Genomic DNA, 13,131 nt, shown 5'->3' on the forward strand with positions numbered 1-13,131 from the left:
TGGGATGATTACTAAGGATAACATAGTTATCCTTTTCTTTCCTCCAATTTCCTTCCAACTCAAAAAAACACCTAATTAAAAAAAAATTCATTCCCTTCCCTTCCCTTTTTTATCCTTCCCTCTCCTTTCCTTTTATTTCCTTGGTTAAAAAACTCAAGAACCAGGCGTATAACTCTATCATGGTATCATACGTTTAGGTTCCTACTCCCTTTTAATCTTCCAACCTTCCATTTATCCTTCCTCCTCCTTTCGTCTGCCTTTCCTTTCACCTTCTTCCTTACCATGTCAACCTCCTATACTTTCGATGACTCTCTGTCCATAGCCTCCCTCATTCACTCTCTCCAAATTCAATTATCATCAACCAATTTCATGTCATAGAAAACTCAAATATGGTCGCTTTTGCAGAATCAAGGTCTCATCGCCCATATCGATGGATCTGTGGTTTTCCCGCCAGAAGAATTGACCGCCGATGGCAAAACTTCTCCCGATCCACAGTACACCACATGGAAGGCTGCCGATCATCGTGCGGTCATTATCATCAATTCCTCTCTGTCTGAAGAAGCGGTTTCGGTGATTGTTGGTCTCACCACTGCTCAGGCCATTTGGCAGGCCCTTGAAGCCGAGTATTTCAATGCCTCGGTTGAGCGAGTTCACATGATTCGTGACAAGTTGCGCTCACTTACCAAAGGGTCTGGTTCTATTGCTAAATTTGGACGTAAGTTTAAGGGGTTATGTGATCAACTATCGGCTATTGGTGTAACGATTCCGACAAATCCAGGTATACCGTAGCCGGAATATACTATTTACGTGTTATTTAATATTGATTATATGAGTTATAGCACATTGATACGAATATATATGGTTCACAGTATGAATCATACTCAATTATATAGTGAATCGTATTGGAATTACAATTAACCAATGAACGATTATTGAAACCCGAATGAATCGGGAATTACATTATAGACGAAGTATATAATGTTTAGTGATGTTTACGAGGTATGAATGCTTCGGGATAGGTGAATTATAGCACATAAAAAGGATTTCGATTTAATGGTACGTCGGTACGCTAAACGAAACCTTTAACACCAAATCAAGCAAGAGACGATCAATCAAGCCGAAAAAGATGCGTAATTATTAATAATATGATGTTTTAATGTCATGGTTTAAGTTTTTAAAGTTTTTAAGTCGGTTTTATGTAAATTTTATTTTGACCCGAAAAACGACCATTTTAATTTCGTTTCAAGCCGAATTACGAGTTTAAACGAGAAACGAACTGAACCAGATTATCCAAAACATCATCCGGATTACAAAAATCTGAATGTGTGGCCTAGAATGGATGTGTGGGCCCCACCCCACACATAATGTAGGCCGATCGGCCTTGTTTATGCACACACACTTTTCATTTTTTCTTTTTCCATCAAAAACTCTCCCAAAATCCCTTCATATCTTTAAAGAACACAACCAAGATCATCCATTTTTCACCAAGATCTTCAAGGTATAAACATGGTTTTATGCTTAAATCTTGTTTCTAATTCTACAATATTGAGAAAAGGAGGTTTCCATGTGAAAGACGGGTGAAAACCCGAGATAAAACCGATTCTCGTGTGATCAAGGGATGTATACAAGTTATACAAAGGATCTTGATCCAAGTAATGAGTTAAAAGTGTTTAGAATAAAATTTTACGGTTAAAATCTTGTTAAAATGAGTTTCCAAGTGAAAGATGGGTGAAAAACCGAGATGGAACCGACTCTTGCATGATCAAGAGATGTATACATGTTATACAAGGGATCTTGGTCCAAGAAATGAGTAAAAAGAGTCGGGAATGGATTTCTACGGTTAAAACCTTTGTTTTTACTTAAAAACCGACACTAGGAAAGAAATGGCTTGATTGTGGGTATAACTTGCTTGGTGTGGTGTTGATGTGCTTGTAAGTGTTGTATCTAGCGGCTAGCAAAGGCTAGAAACCGAGATCTTTGGGATCTAAAGCTAGAAAACACAAGATAGTTCGGTTTTCGTGTGTTATGAAAAAATGGACAGATTTACGTGTGCTTAGAGTCGGGTCACGAAATTTCACAGAGATGATCTACACATGAAAATATGAGATCTGTGAATTTTTGGTAATTTTTGGATAAAAGATGAATATTTGGTGAATTTAATGCTCGGTTTTGGCCAAAAATAGTGAAAAATAGCAAAACATGATGAAAAATTCCGGAAAATTTAAGATAAGCTTTTTATAACATATAAAAGTCACCCACAAAATTTGAGCTCAGTTGGAAAAGTCTAAGTAGGCTTTTCGGTGAAACGAGTTCTAGGGCTTTCTAGCTCGGTTTTGGGTGAAAATGGCTTGAAAAATAAGTTTTAAATTCTGGAAAAATTCCAGGGAGTTATGAGGATGATAAAGATCATCCCAGAAAAATTTGGGATTTTTCTAAAGTGTTTTGGTATTTTTGATATATTTAGTGTTTTAACAAGATTTAAAAATAGATAAATAAATGTAAATGTAGGAAAATAAATCTGGGAAAATTCCAGAAAGTTATGAGGATGATAAAGATCATCCCAGAAAAATTTGGGATTTTTCTAAAGTGTTTTGGTATTTTTGATATATTTAGTGTTTTAACAAGATTTAAAAATAGATAAATAAATGTAAATGTAGGAAAATAAATCTGGGAAAATTCCAGAAAGTTATGAGGATGATAAAGATCATCCCAGAAAAATTTGGGATTTTTCTAAAGTGTTTTGGTATTTTTGATATATTTAGTGTTTTAACAAGATTTAAAAATAGATAAATAAATGTAAATGTAGGAAAATAAATCTGGGAAAATTCCAGAAAGTTATGAGGATGATAAAGATCATCCCAGAAAAATTTGGGATTTTTCTAAAGTGTTTTGGTATTTTTGATATATTTAGTGTTTTAACAAGATTTAAAAATAGATAAATAAATGTAAATGTAGGAAAATAAATCTGGGAAAATTCCAGAAAGTTATGAGGATGATAAAGATCATCCCAGAAAAATTTGGGATTTTTCTAAAGTGTTTTGGTATTTTTGATATATTTAGTGTTTTAACAAGATTTAAAAATAGATAAATAAATGTAAATGTAGGAAAATAAATCTGGGAAAATTCCAGAAAGTTATGAGGATGATAAAGATCATCCCAGAAAAACTTGGGATTTTTCTAAAGTGTTTTGGTATTTTTGATATATTTAGTATTTTAATAAGATTTAAAAATAGATAAATAAATATAAATATAAGAAAATAAATCTGGAAAATTTTTACAAAATTCCTTTCTGTCAAATTAAGTTTTGTGCAAAATTTCAAGACCCGAGACTAATCGGGTAATTATTTGTGCTAAAAAGAACATAAAAACAAGTTTTTAAAGCTTAAAACGTGTAAACCGGCAAAGTTCGCATAAGCGAGCTGACTGGTACATGAAAACTCTAAAAATAGACTATTTCATAAATCTAAGTAAATTAAGTAAAAATAAATCATCCGAAAATAATTCGGATGATTTGGGTAATTTTACCCGATTTTACCGTTTTCGGCACCGAAATACCGGAAATGGGCCCCACGGCCAAACGGGGTGTCAAACCGAGCTATAATTTCATCACCTTAACTAAATTGACTGTCAAACTCTAAGCAATGTCAATCTGAGTCCTTAGAAGTGTCACGGGGTTAACATTGTCCCCGAATCGAGTACAGTACTGGGTTAACAATGTTCCCAGATGTACCGATTGATATGTATTTAAGTTATGGGAATTATATAGTAACGACTAGATATTATATTACAGATCCAGGCACGTAGCTGTTCCTTATATTACTCACCAACTCACAACAAGGTGAGTTTTCACGAGCCCCTTTTAATGAATTGTTTTAATTATATTTTCCCGGGGCGGAAAACATGTCTTATTTAAATTATTTAAGTACATACCGATCGTATGGAAATACTTGTACATTTATATATATATGGGCTGATGCATAGAATATATAAAATGTTTATAATGTGATATTGTTCTGGGGTAACATAGTTCCCAGGGGTTATTGTTGTTCTGGGGTAACATAGTTCCCAGGGGTTATTATTATTCTGGGGTAACATAGTTCCCAGGGATTATTATTGTTCTGGGGTAACATAGTTCCCAGGGGTTATTGTTGTTCTGGGGTAACATAGTTCCCAGGGGTTATTATTATTCTGGGGTAACATAGTTCCCAGGGGTATTTATTGTTCTGGGGTAACATAGTTCCCAGAAAGTTATTGGGAATGTTCTGGGGTAACAAAGTTCCCAGCATGATTATATTGTTAATAAATGATTATTAAAATGATTTGTCAGTGTTTATTTAAATTAGTGAAACTCACCAACTATTCGTAGTTGACCCGTTTTCTTTACATGTTTTCTAGGTATGCCCAAGTTGGATTGATTGATGTTTGCTTAACTATCTGTGCTACCTGTTGGAAGCTTGCTGCTCTTTGTTTTGTAATGAATTTATTAATGTCTTATCGGTAAAATATGTGTGTAACACCTAGACAGTAATGAAACTCGCAACAATGTAATATGTTATAAATTAATGTAGTGATATTTTCTTTATAAGCAATGCTGTTGATATCAGATGTGTCTGTTGCATCCCGTGTACGTTTCCGCTGCGGTTACGGGGTGTTACAATTGGTCATCATGTTTCGGACACCGATAAGTTATATTGGTTCACCGTTGGTCTCGGTGTTGATTACATCAGTTTCACTTCAAATGTTAGGGCCGCTCATCCCGCCCCTTCATTTAGAGATTTGGTTGCTCAGCAGAGAGCTTCGTGAGTTTCATGGGCAACACACTTCTTCTGCGGCGTTTATGGCACAGTCTTCCCGTTTCCCTCGTCATGGTCGTGGAGGATGTGGATACAATAGTGGTTACCGCAACTATACAGGAGGCAGACAAAACCGCGGTGGACGTGAAAATAATGGTCCTCGTAACAACAGCAGGGACTCCCCTAATGCTCCTCACCCGTGTCAACTGTGTGGTATCCATGGTCATGTGGCTGGTTCGTGTCCTTCTCATGTGTCGTATCCCACCAGTGAAGCCCATCTTGCAAATTCTTTTCAAGCTCAATGTCAAGTTAATCCAAACATCGCAAGTTGGTATGCAGACTCCGGAGCTACCGATCATATGACTCAATCTACAGGTAATATTCTTGAAATTGTTTCGTGTAATGGGAAAGACAAGGTAACTTTTGGGAATGGAAAATCTCTTCCTAAGGATCACCAATTCATACAATCCTCTCTTAAACTCTATCACACATCAATCGTAGATTCATAGATACATAACATAATATCTGAGCATCAAACAGAAGCAAAATGAAAGATAGATAGCGGTAATTGAGCGTCTTAGGATGAACAGGAAGGATGATCGGGACCTGTTTAGAGTGACGAAAGACGTGAGATGCAAAAGTCATAGTTCGCCAGAAGAAATGGCGTACGGCGGTAGTGGATGTGGCGAATCTCGTATTGTTATTGTATTGGTATTGGTATTGGGTAGGGCTTCTAAGTCAAATTGCGATGGCAAACAAAGAAAGAAATAAGGTCTAGATCTGCGTTCCTTAATGTTTAACCCATGGGACTCTTGTTAAAAAGTGAGGCTTTTTTTTTTGCTTATGTTTATTTTTCGTTATTTTTGTTTTCATTTTTAATTTGGTAAAACTAAGACGTGAGCTTGTAATGGAGTGATAAGGAAGAGACTTGGTGATTTATGTGACATGTGTTCGATTATTGCACTGTCATTTATTAGTTGCGGCGGCACCGGATGATGATGAGAAACTAGGTAAGGAGGTGACTTTCATTAGTCGGATCCTTCAACTAAATAAGTTTTATTTTACCGCACAATCATGCCTTTGGGTTAGTGTTCACATACGTAGGTCTTAAGTAAGAGTTTTCCTCGGATCGAAAGGCAAGTGTATCCCGATGTGGTAAATTTAGTCAGTAGCTCATTTGAGAAATTCCTTGACCGTTCAAAAAAAAATTCATTAATAATAAAAAATATAAACCACAGCCTAAATTGTGCTTGAACAAAAATATCCTGTTATAATAATAGATCTATCAATATAGTTTTTAAAGATTGAGTTTAGAAATTCAAAAGGGATAGCGATATAACTTGTTGTTCGTTTACCTTTTGTTTCAATGGAAACACAAATTTTATTTTTAATTGTGAATATATCATAATTACATATAACGAGACACTACAAACAATGACCGACAAACATCCGACACAAACTGACACGATTCAGGTATTATACGTCCATATAGCCCTATACAAAAGATCTCTAGTGGTGTGTGAGGATCGTAAGCCTTATGCAAAAGAGTGTAATGGAGCTAAATGACATATATGAAAGGGAAATGTCAAATTAATATGACACGTGTGAAGATACTTGGATCCAAGTAACAACAAAGTGAAGTACAAATACTTTAGCTTATTCTACAATCAAAGCAAGAACAAACAACTTTCAAATCATGATGATCAAGTTAAATAGCCTAAGAAAGTTGCAGATTGTATATTATATAATTTGATTTCCGGTTTTATATTGTTTCCTTTTGTTTGAAATTATCAATCCTCATTACTATAAAGTGCAGATACCATAAAAAATAATCATATTTTCTCTATTTTATATTAAAGTCTCACGACAATTTTTTACACGTTAAAATTCGTATTTAAACAAAATTTTGACATAAGTTATAAAAACCAATGTTGTCTGGATTAAAATACTCTAATCCAATTAAATTATCACTTCCATATTGATATAAAGATCCATAAAATCACATCCTTTCACGAAGCATAATCGATTCATTTTAATTTTAAAGGAGTTAATATGGTTCAGTCCACATCTATATTCAAAGAAAAAGGACATTTTGATCTTAACAGAATAAAGAAATACCCACTTTGGTGCTACGTTACTGTCAAGTTATTTATTCAATGTAGACTAAACAAGGGAGGAAAGAGAAAGGAAACTTCATAGCAAAGAGCACAAAGCAGACTAGCGACTCTTATTTCTTTGTCCCTTTCCAATAGTCCAATCGGCAACCAAACCAATAAGTAAAGAAAAAGTTTGGAATACATGTAATAAACATTTAACTTTTACTATTTATATCCTTACTGTTTTTTTATATTTTCTTATATGTAACGATAAAATAAGTAAGTTAAATATATAATAGTTGGTTGTAACTATTAATTTTGATTGAGCATATCATTATAATACAAGATATCAAAGGATAAAGTAAGTCATGCATGCAGGACAATCTTGCCAATAATCTCACCTCAGGAAACTAGCAAGAAATTTCCTTGGAATTTTCTACGTCAAAACATCATTCATTTCCAACCACGTTCCTAACACTACCTTCTCCACTCCAGCGTATTCTTCCAACCTCAGTTGATAGTGACCTAAACACACACACAATGTTTATAAAAGCCACACTATCCACTCTTGTATTCTTCAAACTCACAACCTTCTCTTCACTAAATAACCTACCATTAATTACCAATAACCATGACCTTCTTGATACCTGATTTCATCGAGTACTTGATAACACTCAACATGATCCTCTTGTTAGGGTTTTTCTTGGATGGTTCCAACATTCAAGCTGAAAAGAAGAACCAGAAACCCAAATTGTCTAAACGATCACCTTCATTTAAATACCGAAACATACAAGAACATGAAGTGAAGATGGTGATGGGTAATTTGGGGATTTTCTGCAATTCCAAAGGTGACAGCTTCCCTAAAAGTTTAAGTTGTGATGATCTTTTTAACATTTTTGAACAACAACGGCCGAGATTGAACGAAGTGAAGGAAGCCTTTGATGTGTTTGATGAGAACAAAGATGGATATATTGATGCAGGGGAGTTGCAGAGAGTTCTTTCCGCTTTGGGGATGATAGATAGAATACGCATGGATGACTGCAGCAAAATGATTAGAGTGTTTGATGCTAACAACGATGGTAGAATAGATTTTGATGAGTTTCTCAAGTTTATGGAAGGCACATTCTGTTAAAATTAAATTTCGGACAAGTTAAACCATATAATAGGCCAAAAACTGCAATGAACGGATCTGGATTATTGTTTTTTCTTTTATATAATTTTGGTCACTAAATTCAAATAAAATTTGTGATACAATTGTATATGTAAATTAATGTTGATTTTATTAAATCGTCCCGACTTTAATTTTTTCCTCAATTTAGTTTTATACAACCACATTAGAATTACTTTTGTTAACCAAGAGAACTATGACTAGAGAACTCATGCGCCAATACGCTGCTAACCAATGTAATAAGTAATCATAGATTACGTAGGTCATGTGACCTTCAAACTGTTATGGCAAAAACCTCGTAGAAACTAGATTCGAACTTATGACCTATAATTAAATGTTTATCGTTAAACACGACTCCAACGATTAACAACAGTAGAATGCTCTACTAGTGAAACTTTATAAGATTGCAAACACACACAGTCGCTTAAAAAGGAGGATTAGGCGTGAGATCTTTGAAATGGTTCAATAAAGCTTTGTGAATTAATCGGGTGCAATTTGGTTAAAGTTATTACTTCACTATATGGTCCAGAGGCGGGTATCTCATCTCGTATTAATGGAAATAGAGTGTGGCAGAGAATGTTGAAAGAGTTTAATTAGTTAAATGAATAGGGTATCGTTCCTTTTAATCTATTAAAAAAGAAACTGGTTGTGGAAATGAGACTACTTTTTGGAATCAAACATGGTGCCAAAATCGAGGTTGTATTCATTAGATTTGAGAAAATATTTTTTGATGATTCAAAGGGTGTCTAGAGGCCAATGGGGTATGGAAATGACATAAGTTATTGAATTGAAAAACTTGATCGAAGGTGTCTCTCTTTTGCATGAGAGAGACATGTGGGTAAATGACCGAATTCTCGGTCCGGGAAGTGAGGGAGCAAATTAGTTATCTTACTTTTCCAAATTGTCCAAGTGAAACAATTTCATTATCTTGCTTACATCAAAAAAATTAATATTTATGGATGGAGGGTGCTAGGAACTTGAAGAAACACAAATTCACCCCTCAATGTCCAACACGTTAGTCTGAGGGATATGCGTAAGTATTCCCCACGATGGGTTATAAAACCTTCTTGGCGCAGACGAGTGTATCCTGCAAAATAGAACACCGTGAGCTCGTTACGAGGATTGGGGGGGGGGGGCATTCTCTCGTAACCACCCTCCGGCATGAGAATCAGTACTTGATAGTACGAAATAGAATGTACTGAGAGTGATAGTATGAGAGTGTATATCCTTTACCATTTGGAGATCCATTGGTATATATAGCCGAAGGAGAGAGAGAGTGTGTGTGGTCAACTACCTTGTCAGGTTTTCCACCAATAATATTCTTCACCCGTGCGGTCGTGGAGTTTGGTGGAACTTGGTGAGCATCATGGCCTTTTGACAAGGACGTGTTGTACTATTTTGTACCGCCCTTTATGTGTTGTCCAATCCCCATTGGTTGGGTGTTTATTCCCATGTAAATTGTATCTTTTTGTCCCATGCTGATGAAACTTTTACGCTACCATTCCCTAGATGTCAGGGAATGTATATTATATTGGGCTATAACTTTTGCGCCATGCACTACGCCTCGCGTATGGTATCTCCGGCTGCCGCTTGTTCTGCCCATCGCCCTAGTTAGGTTTAATTTCGGTGTTGTACTTGGTTAAATGGTGGGTTTAATACCCTACCTCTACAAGTCCCCCCTAGTCCATAGTTGCCCGTTTTGAAGAAGAGGGGCTATGGACTTATCATGGGATTTTGGCCTTTATTGTATCCTTCAGCCATTTGTGTTCCGCTCGTCTTTTACCAATATTACATATTTGGGTTTCTGGATAATGAAAACCATTCTTCCTGGCAGTTGGTTATTTAACAAGTATCACACGATAATTGAAATATGACGTAGCCTTATTTTGGCGAGTGATTTATGATAATCGTCCCTTGGCGGAGCCTATTTTGGCGGGTGATTCATGATAATCATCCCATTGCGGAGCCTATTTTTGGCGGGTGATTTATGATAATCATCCCATGGCGGAGCCTATTTTTGGCGGGTGATTTATGATAATCATCCCATGTCGGAGCCTATTTTTGGTGGGTGATTTATGATAATCATCCCTTGGTGGAGCCTACTTTAGGCGGGTGATTTATGATAATCATCCCATGGTGGAGCCTATTTTTGGCGGGCGATTTATGATAATCATCTCTTGGCGGAGCCTATTTTTGGCGGGTGCTTTATGAGAATCATCCCATGGCGGAGTCTATTTTTGGCGGGTGATTATTGATAATCATCACATGGCGGAGCCTATTTTTGGCGTGTGATTTATGAGAATCATCCCATGGCGGAGCCTATTTTTGACGGGCGATTTATGATAATCATCCCTTGACGGAGCCTATTTTTGGCGGGTGATTTATTAGAATCATCCCTTGACGGAGCCTGTTTTTGGCGGGTGATTTATGATAATCATCCCATGGTGGAGCCTATTTTTGGCGGGTGATTTATGAGAATCATCCTATGGCGGAGCCTATACTTGGCGGGTAATTTATGATACTCATCCCTTGGCGGAGCCTATTTTTGGCGGGTGATTTATGAGAATCATCCCATGGCGGAGCCTATTCTTGGCTGGTGATTTGTGATAATCATCCCTTGGAGGAGCCTATTCTTGGCCAGTGATTTATGATAATCATCCCATGGCGGAGCCTATTTGTGCCAATACTTGTCATGTATCTTTGTATGTTGATGACATGTTATTTGGCGTAAAGGGGTGAATTAAATGTAACTTAGTGAAATGATGGTTAGACGTGACAATTTGACGATGGTTGCCCTGCAGTGACGACGGTTTCCACTGTCACTTTATTATCATGGCGCTTGCCGATTGGACCGCGTGTCTTCCATCCTTTCTGTACCCATCTCTTTCATTAATTGCGATTAGTATAAAAGGAGGGGATTACTCCGTTTGCATTTCATTTCTCACCTTCGTTTGCATATTTTCCCTCATTCCTTGAATTTTCCTTTCTTTTATGGCTGAATCTTCTCAACCTTTAAAGACCAAGAAGAATAATATTATGGAGTTCGTCGGTTGCCGTACGACTGCCGAGGACTTCAATAGCATGGTCAATGTCTATAACCTTGGCCCTAAGTATGAGCCTAAGTTGCCTGCTTTGGGCAAGACAGCTCGAGAGGCTCATACCGGCAAGATTGCCGTGTATAAGAAGTACTTCCTCCTGGGCAATTTCCGATTGCCTATCAATCGCTTTTTGTTGGTACTTATGTTTTAGACCGACGCATCGATTAATTTGTGGGTGAAAAATATATTATTTGGTCTCAACCAAGGGTGGATGGCTTGAAGACCAAGTCATGCTAGACTAGTATAAATAGATATTTTTATTCATTTGTCTAGTATGAGTGACTGTATTGTGTATGTGTGAGATTTAGGGTTTTATCCTTTTGAGAGAGTCTCCGCCTCCAGGATGAGCTCTCCTGGTGGCGGCTGATATTTCTTAATCGATTGTATGTATGAATGTATGTATGTATGAGTGGTTCATCTTTATGAGAATCATTCGACTAATATTATCATACTACCATTTCTATCTTGTTTGTGTTTTGATTAAAATTGTTCATCCTATTATTGATTGTTAATCAAATCAGGCTCTCTCCCAATACACCTCATCCGTCCAAACATCTTTCAAGAGTGAATACGAGTTAGATTCGATCCTAACCCTAGATCCGAGCTCCACCGTTAATACAATTTATTCACGCTTCCGCACCGGGGCTCAGTTCTCACAATTGGTATCAGAGCGGGGTTACCGAATCGTTCAGACTAACCGCTGAACTGATTCATTTCGCTCTTGAATCCACCATGGACGTTAAATGATGAAGTTCGTTGAAATTATTTTTGGGTGTTTTGAAATTATTTGATGATTTGGAGAAAAGTATATGGATTGATGTTTGGGTTGATGACTCGTTTGGAGATCCAACATCAATTTCATGTTTATTTGGTCAGAATGGTCCAGATCTGATGTAACAGTGTTATTTGGCTCGTTTTGGGGCAACTCTGTTCATTTGATGATTTCCAGATCTGAAAAGAATGTGGATAAGATTGAAGATAGATTTCTTTTATTTAGTTCGAGATGGCCTGGATATTGCTCATCGATTCTTTTCAGATTTCGGAACTGCTTTTTCGATCTGAAAGAATTAGGGTTTTGTTTGCTCGATATTTATTTTGATAAGTGTGTTGCACAAACAGGATATGGTATGTTGGAAAACGTTGTCGTTGGTACAAACTGGTATGAAGAAGGTACAAGTCAAGAATGAACAGGTACTAAAGGCAATATTATCATTGTTTGTTGTAGCAAATGCAAAGTGAATATTCAAGCAGGTTCTGCAAGGGCAAATCAGTTATTGATGATGCAAAAATGAAATTTTGATGTACCGGGCATACAATGAACATATAAGATTGTTCTCGAGTAATGATAATGGTTAAGTGTTGCTTCAGGCACAGTTTGTGTTTTGCCCAAGCACAAATTTTTGGTTCGGGCACACTTTATCTCGGGTCAAGTTCCAGTGTCGAGTAACCCCTTGCATATCCTTGGTCTTCTCAAGAAAAGTATCTTTAAGTCCCAAGCACACTTTGTGCTAGTGAAAAAATGAAAAAAATCACAAGTGTTTTGCTTTCCGGGCACACTTTGTGCTAGGAAAGTGCTTCCGAAGACACTTTGTGCTAGTCAAAAAATGAAAAATCACAAGTGTTTTGCTTTTCGGGCACACTTTGTGCTAGGAAAGTGCTTCCAAGCACACTTTGTGCTAGGAAAGTGCTCCCAAGCACACTGTGTGCTAGGAAACAGAGTGTGTGTGCTAGGAAACAAAGTTTGTGAAACATTTCAAGGTTTTGAAGAAACTTTTGAGATTTTTGGTGCCGTTGACCGTTTGACCAAGCTGTTCTCTACGGAAGATATATACTCAGGGGTATTTTGGTAATTTTTCTCCAATCATCAACAAGCTTTAGGAATTCAAACCTCATCCAATTTCACGACTTCATCAAAAGCTTTACAAGAATATGTGTTGACCAAGCTTAAGGATTTAATCTCTTTTAGTGTCAACCAA

The 13,131-nt window shown here is 36.7% G+C and overlaps 1 pseudogene; it reads left to right on the forward strand.

Moving 5' to 3' along the window:
- The first annotated feature begins 7,416 nt into the window (after window positions 1-7,416).
- LOC143583354 (putative calcium-binding protein CML46 pseudogene) lies at window positions 7,417-8,203 on the forward strand (annotated as a pseudogene).
- The last annotated feature ends 4,928 nt before the right edge of the window (window positions 8,204-13,131 follow it).

The sequence above is a fragment of the Bidens hawaiensis genome, unplaced genomic scaffold (genome assembly GCF_021521415.1).
Source record: "Bidens hawaiensis isolate Kalapana, Puna unplaced genomic scaffold, B.hawaiensis_p1.1 tig00032364_1, whole genome shotgun sequence".
Taxonomy (NCBI): Eukaryota; Viridiplantae; Streptophyta; class Magnoliopsida; order Asterales; family Asteraceae; genus Bidens; species Bidens hawaiensis.